General features: G+C 42.1%; 1 protein-coding gene across 1 annotated transcript in view; it reads right to left on the minus strand.

Annotated features, from left to right (window-relative positions):
• Positions 1-5,952, minus strand: part of LOC132572263 (zinc finger protein OZF-like) — a 51,317-nt gene extending 45,365 nt beyond the window's left edge. The window contains exon 1 of the mRNA XM_060239143.1: positions 5,831-5,952. The gene's annotated coding sequence lies outside the window, so the exon portion shown is untranslated. The remainder of the gene's footprint in view (positions 1-5,830) is intronic.
• Between the last annotated feature and the right edge of the window lie 1,241 nt (positions 5,953-7,193).

The following is a 7,193-nucleotide window of genomic DNA, read 5'->3' on the forward strand; positions in this document are numbered from 1 at the left end:
GTCCCGTTTTAAAATGTGTGTGTGCCTCTAAATAAGAACAGGAAGCAGGAAGTACTTCATGGGAAGGGTCAGCAGCAGAGCCCCTCCATTTGTTTTGCTTTCATTTCAGAACAAGTAAGAATGTGTGTGTGTGTGTGTGTGTGTGAGAGAGAGAGCGCAGTGTAGCCCCTGTACTTTTCAGAAGTCTTTGTAGGGGAGCCAGTAAGAGTGTGTGTCTGCTCTGTGCTTGTTTTGCATTGTTTTCGGAGTCTGTGTATAGGAGCCTGTTTATGGGTTGGAGGAAAACGCCACCTCTTTCTCTTTTTATTTGCCAGTGTTAGCCTGAAGAACAGCAGTTCCTGTGAGTAAAGCCCCAGTGAGATCACAAAAATGTGAGCTTGCAAACTCTGTGCATTCTGGCTGCTTTTTGTGTGTTTATACTTTCATTTACTAGAACTGCAGCTATTGGGGGATGAGGAAATGATGACTATTCAAGTGAACTGCTCTGCCGTATTTTTATGTATTTATTTTGGGAATGGGAAAGTCTGGTGCCACCCCCATAGTCCCCAGATATTTTCTGAATTAGACTTAGCAACCTTAACTCCACCCCAGCCACCGAGGCTTGAACCGAAAGCAAGTAAACGGATTCTTCTATGACCGCCAAGGACCTCTTCTTGCGATGAAGCTACAGAAGGAAGTACGAGTGTTATGCAACAAACTGAGTTTTTGGAACAATGAGGGGGAGAGCTGAGACTGTGGCCCTGCTCCAAACGTTTGGGATAGTACAAAATAAAATGTTAACTGTTAAAAAAGTTTAACCACCATCACTCGATTTCTTTCAAACATCAATGTCCCATCCTTCTTCTAAAGATCTTGGGGCAGTATAAGTAGCTCTTCCTTCCCACACTGCCTCTGCCCAACCATCCTGTGAGGTGGAGAGATGTGAACACAGGAGTCTCAGGTCCATGATTGCACACTGGTTTATATCCATCCCATCAAACTGGAAAAGTTATGAATTTGTAACACAGATGGGTCTTTTCCTTCTTTACAGGGTCTTGCCCTGCCTGTCCACTGCTTCCCTTGAACACATGATTTAACACATGAATACACAAAGCCGCCTTATACTGAATCAGACCATTGGTCCATCGATCTCAGTATTGTCTACTCAGATTGGCAGCAGTTCTCTAGCTCTCAGACAGAGGTCTTTCACATCATCTATTGTCCGGTCCTTTAAATTGGCAATGCTAGGGATTGAACCTGGGACCTTCTGCTTGCCAAGCAGATGCTCCACCACTGAACCATGACCCATCAGTGAGAAAGTAATCCTGTACAGAGGAAGAGAATGTGCATGAGGACAATGCAAGGGGGTGGGAGAGAAGAATTGTGTCTCCATTCAGTGCAACCATAGGGCTGAAGGTGTGCGAGTGGAGGGTGGGACTCCCAGGACCACTCCTTGCTGCTTGTACATACATGCCGTATACATGGGGCTGAAGGTAGGCAATATTAATGGTGGCTCTTGCCTTAGGTTTTCTTTGAACTGCAAGTTCAAAAGTGGGGCAAGAACAAACATAAGTAATGTTCCCAAAGCAACAGGCGAGCAATATGGAAACATCACCAGAAAGTTAGCAAGCTTTAGAATTTCTCAGAACTCTTCTTCGGCCTGAGTGGGGGAAGGGATTCTATATATATTAAATACAGGACTTTTTTTTTTTTTTTAGCAGGAATGCACAGGAACGCAGCTCTGGCTGCCTTGGCATCAGAGGGTGTGGCCTAAGGCAGATGAGTTCTTGCGGGGCTTCTTCTTTAAAAAAGCCCTGTGTGAAATGATGGTGATGTCAGGGCTAATATGCAAGTGTGGCTAATATGCAGTGAGTTGCTGCTGGGCTTTTTCTACAAAAAAAAGCCCTGATTAAGTACAATTAATGGCCACCTATTTTTAGCAAGCTGTCTCTAATAATGAGGCCAGTACTTCTCATGGCTTTCTTAAATTGTTTTCACAGTTGTTTTGATCCAGAGATGTCTATATAAACCAACCAACAAATCTGCTGCTTCCAGTTTTAAACAGCATTTCATCAGGTTTTTAATCCAGTCAGAAATCCAAAGCAGGCAGGCTGCTTAACAATACAACTTGACAGAGCTTTTTTTGTAGAAAAGCCCAGCAGGAACTCATTTGCATATTAGGCCACACCTCCTGACATCACCATTGTTTCGCACATTGTTCTACAAAAAGCCCAGCAGGAACTCATTTGCATATTAGGCCACACCCACTGAAGCCAAGCCAGTCAGAACTGCGTTCCTGTGTGTTCCTGCTCAAAAAAAGCCCTGCAACTTGTTATCAGGGACCACTAAACCTCCTTTTCCTGTATAAAATGTTCTATCACTGGTATATTACCCCAAAAGACATTGAGAAGATAGATAAAAACTATGCAGAATTATGTTGGAAGAGTAAAGCGATACCTTTTATGATATATGGTGGTCTTGTAAAAAAAACCTAACAAATATTGGACAGAAATTGAGGGTTGCTCAACTGTGGAAAACTGGATAGACAAGATGCAAGAACATGCAGTTATGGTAAAACTGACAAACTACATTAATCAAAGACCAAAAGGTGAATTTGAAAATAACTGGTGAGTCTTCTATGATAAAGCAGTCTTTGTAATTATATATTTGAATGTTTTAATATTATATGATAATACTATATAGAAGTTTTAATATGGGTATTAATTGTAAGTGCTTTTATTATAACAAAGTATTGTGTGAAAGTTCTATACAATTTCTATGAAGTTTTTAATGTTATATTATATAAAAAGACATGATAGAATAAAAATGATAATATAGTATGAGAAAATTGTAGAATATATCAAGTAGGTAATTATACTGATTTTTTCAGTTTTTATGTTACATTAATCTTCAATATCTGTTCCTACACCAGGGCTTTTTTTTTTTTTTGGTAGAAAAAGCCCAGCAGGAACTCAGTTGCATATTAGGCCACACTCTAATATTGACATCACCATTGTTTCACACATTGTTCTACAAAAAAAGCCCAGCAGGAACTCATTTGCATATTAGTCCAAACCCCCTGATACCACCATTGTTTCACACTGCTTTTTTGTAGAAAAAGCCCAGCAGGAACTCGTTTGCATATTAGGCCACACCCTCTGATGCCAAGCCAGCCAGAACTGCATTCCTGCTCAAAAAAAGCCCTGTTCTGGAGAGCTGGAATGCTGAGAAAGGGAGAAGCCGTGGCTCAGTGGCAGAGCATCTCCTTTGCATGCAGAAGCAGCTCCCTGGTTCAATTCCCATCATAGGGTTTATCTCCAGTCTGAATCCAGTGGTGTTTATAGAGGACTGTTCTAGTATCAAACTTCCCCTCCACACTCAAAGAATTTGTGGGGATTCTCCTCCACATGTGTATTTTGATAAGACTCAAGGTCCCCTTTGGTTTTAAACATCTTTCCACAGTCCTGACATCTGAAAGCCTCTCTGCTATATGGCTTCTGGTGGCTCCTCATGTTGGATTTCTTTGTGAAGTCCTTCCACATTCTGGGCATGAAAACTTCTCCTTTAAGCAATCTCTTGGAATGAGAATAAGGACAGCAGGAAGGATATTTTTCTTTTTTTTAAAATATATGTATATAGTTCCCCACCAGCAGCAATTTTAGATGGTACACAATGAGCTTCAGATCATATGAAAACACCAGGCCAGGCAGCTGGACCTGGCTTTGCCATATGCTACAGTACCCTGTCTCTCCTGTAGGGGGTAGCAAATACACTCAAGATAAGAACAGCACCGGCTCAGGTTCTATCTGTGCCATTTCCAATTAGAAGGTGTTAAGAAAGAGCTCTCACGCCTAGTCAGAGAGTAATCCCTAAATGCACCAGTGGCCTGTTTTGATTTAAGGCCTCTTCATGGATCCATACACTGTGAGAGAAATGAGGTGTACCATGGGCCATTCACAGCTCTTGCTTGCTCTTTTGATCAGGAAGGAATTCTAGAAACAGAATTTAGGAGCTTTTAAGAGGGACAGCATGAGGAAGGGAGAGAGCTAGTGTTGGAAAGTCATGCCAACCTCCAAATTGTCCTAGGATGAAAGAGATAATTCTGCATCCCAAATACCAGAGCAGATGTGATCAATCATGGCCCCTTATCAGTCTCCTGCCACTTTCACTGGTCAAACCAGACTCTGCTTCAGACACCACCTGTGCCAGCCATGTGAACATGTGTCATGAGAAAGCAGGGCCTTCAGAGATATGGCCCCAAAACTGTAGAACAACTTTGCTTAGGAATAGAGGAATTATTCTGCTTGGTTTTCAGGACTTAAAAATGACCAGCCTTTGGCTTTTCCCTCTGAATGCATATTTTAACTAGATGATATATTTTAGTTTATGTCTTGATGCATCAATCATATTTGATGGTAATTACTATCAGAAATAATTTTATTGTCATTTCATTTGTATGGATGTTATTTATGGTCCACTGTCTCACTGGGACTCCAGGTGGATTTCATGTAGTAAGTTAAAGCAATCAGGACAGGCCATTCAGTAAACAATGGAATAGGGTAAGAGTTGCAGAACGAATCAGAAATCCAAAAAAGAGAACCGAAGCAAGGCATAAGTATTAACACGACGCATTCAAAGATGCAAAATTACACACTTACAGCTGGCTATGCACATTAGTGTAAACTACAGTCCCTAATCATTTCACCAAGTCACTTAGTGAATCTTTTTATACAGTGCAATCCTATTGCCTGCATAGAATTTTAATTGTTTATTTTATTATACAGTAATTTCTTGATTGCTTATATTTTATATTCTATGTTGTGTTTTATTCAGGGCTTTTTTTGTAGCAGGAACTCCTTTGCATATTGAGCCACACACCCCTGATGTAGCCAATCCTCCCAGAGCTTACAGTAGGCCCTGTACTAAGAGCCCTGTAAGCTCGGAGAGGGTTGGCTACATCAGGAGTGTGTGGCCCAATATGCAAAGGAGTTCCTGATACAAAAAAAAGCCCTGGTTTTATTGTTTGTTAGGTGTCCTGAGTGGCCTTTGTCTACATTCAGACAGAGAGGGCTTTTTTTGAGTAGGTGCACACAGGAACACAATTCTGGCTGGCCTGACATCAGGGGGCTTGACCTAATATGCAAATAAGTTCCTCCTGGGCTTTTTCTTTTTAAAAAGCCCTGTAGACAGAGGTCATCAATTAAGCTGGCAGAGCCCCTCAGTCTCATAGCCTGGCCTGAAGCCATCTTGAAAAGGGTGTGGAGCAGATGAGTATCCAAAAATATCTGGAGTTGGTCTGCTACTGCTCTCTCAATCACTTTGCCCAGAAAGGGCAGATAAAAGACACATTTTTTTTCTGTAGGGATAAAGTAGTGGACAGATAACCATCTGAGTGGCCGTGGGAAGATTCCCTGAGTTAGTGACTGCTTCATAATAGACGGTTTGTAGTGAGAACCAGTTTGGTGTAGTGGTTAAACGCGCAGACTCTTATCTGGGAGAACCAGGTTTGATTCCCCACTCCTCCACTTGCAGCTGCTGGAATGGCCTTGGGTCAGACATAGCTCTCACAAAGTTGTCCTCTGCTCCACACCTGTTTCAATGTGGCCTTTGCCAACCTTCAACATTTCTAATACAGCAACATTCAAAATCCAGGGACTTCAGGCATTTACTGGAATGGCAAGACTTAAACCTCTGCCACTGTCACACCTTAATTTGAAGGATGAGACATGAGTTATGTATCTAATATTTCACTGTTGTTTATGTCCTTCTGCTGCCATGCCCAGAGTTATCCAGGCAAACAGAACAGATTGCTGTATCCAAAAACCACTTTACAGGATTTCCAGCCACTCACCTGGCAACCTGTTCATTCCCATGACAAGAGTGCAAGCTGTTCTTCCTTCTTATCATGAGCACACACACCAAAAGGAGTGAATTAATCTTCAGTTAGGCTTGCCATTTCAGGGATGCCGATAGGCCTAGTGAAAAACATCCTGCCCCTTTAATAGAGGCTTAATGTGTAGAAATGGGCAGGTGCATCTCTTCATGGCAGTGCTATTAAGTCTCTATTAAAGGAACAAGATTTTTTTTCTCTCTTCAGGCCCTTTGGCAACCTTAGCAATGAGACAAAAGGGTCTCTGCCTTTATTGCATCACAGGCAGGAATCAAGAGGCAGGGTTTCCAGTGTCCTTGTACCTTTGGACTTCTGGAGGAGGAATTCACCTGACTTTGCCAGCTTGTTCTGTAGTTGTTAATGGCACAACACCCCTGCCCATAAACATGACAAATAGGCCTACTTTCAGCCCTTCTGGACATCTGGAAAAAGTTGCCAACTTTCCTCTGTAGCTATTGGCCTTTCACAACAGCGTAATGCTGTAAAAAGTAACCAGTGAAGTGTCAGGAGGAATCTGGAACTGTGGAGGGCTGGTGGATGGTCATTAGTGTTACCAACTGCCTGGAGGGAAACAAATGCCCTGTGCCTAGGGGTCATTTTGTAGGAAAAGAGGTGCCAGAGCTAGTTAGCACAATTCATTTGTATATACCACACACCCCTGACATCACCAGAAGGTGTACTAAATTATATCAGCTCAGCATCAACCTGAAAATGCTTCTTGAATTATAATTGTCATAATAAAACTGTACTCCATCATACTTTTTTAATTACTTTCTCCTATGTGGCCACAGTGGCATGATGAAGATTTCCATCTGTCTACTTGATATGTCTTGGTTATTTTCCCAGTTTTTGTAGGGGGAAAGTATTAGAAAGTTTGTCAAATCTTATAATTCAAGAAGCATTTTAGGGTGGATGCTGAGCTGATATAATTTAGTATACCTTCCGATGATGTCAGGTGCGCGGCATATGCAAATGAGTTCTGCTAATGAGCTCTGGCACCTGTTTTTTTTACAAAATGACTCCTGAAGCCTATCTGTGAGGTAGGTTAGACTGAGCAGGAATAATTGGCCAGGAAGTTTCATGGCAAGTAGAGATGCCTGAGAACCTGAAGAGGCTACTGCCGGTAAGAACATAAGAGATGGGCCAGTGGTCCATCCAGTGCAACACTCTGTCACACAATGGCCAAAACCCAGGTGCCATCAGGAGGTCCACCAGCCAGCACTGGCCTCGCCCTCGACAGAACAATGGGCTAACTCAATAATGGAATACATTTGTGTGGTCTGGATAGGTCTCTGAATTACTATACACTTATGCTTGATTCTGC

The sequence above is a fragment of the Heteronotia binoei genome, chromosome 5 (assembly GCF_032191835.1).
Source record: "Heteronotia binoei isolate CCM8104 ecotype False Entrance Well chromosome 5, APGP_CSIRO_Hbin_v1, whole genome shotgun sequence".
In the NCBI taxonomy this organism is placed as follows: Eukaryota; Metazoa; Chordata; class Lepidosauria; order Squamata; family Gekkonidae; genus Heteronotia; species Heteronotia binoei.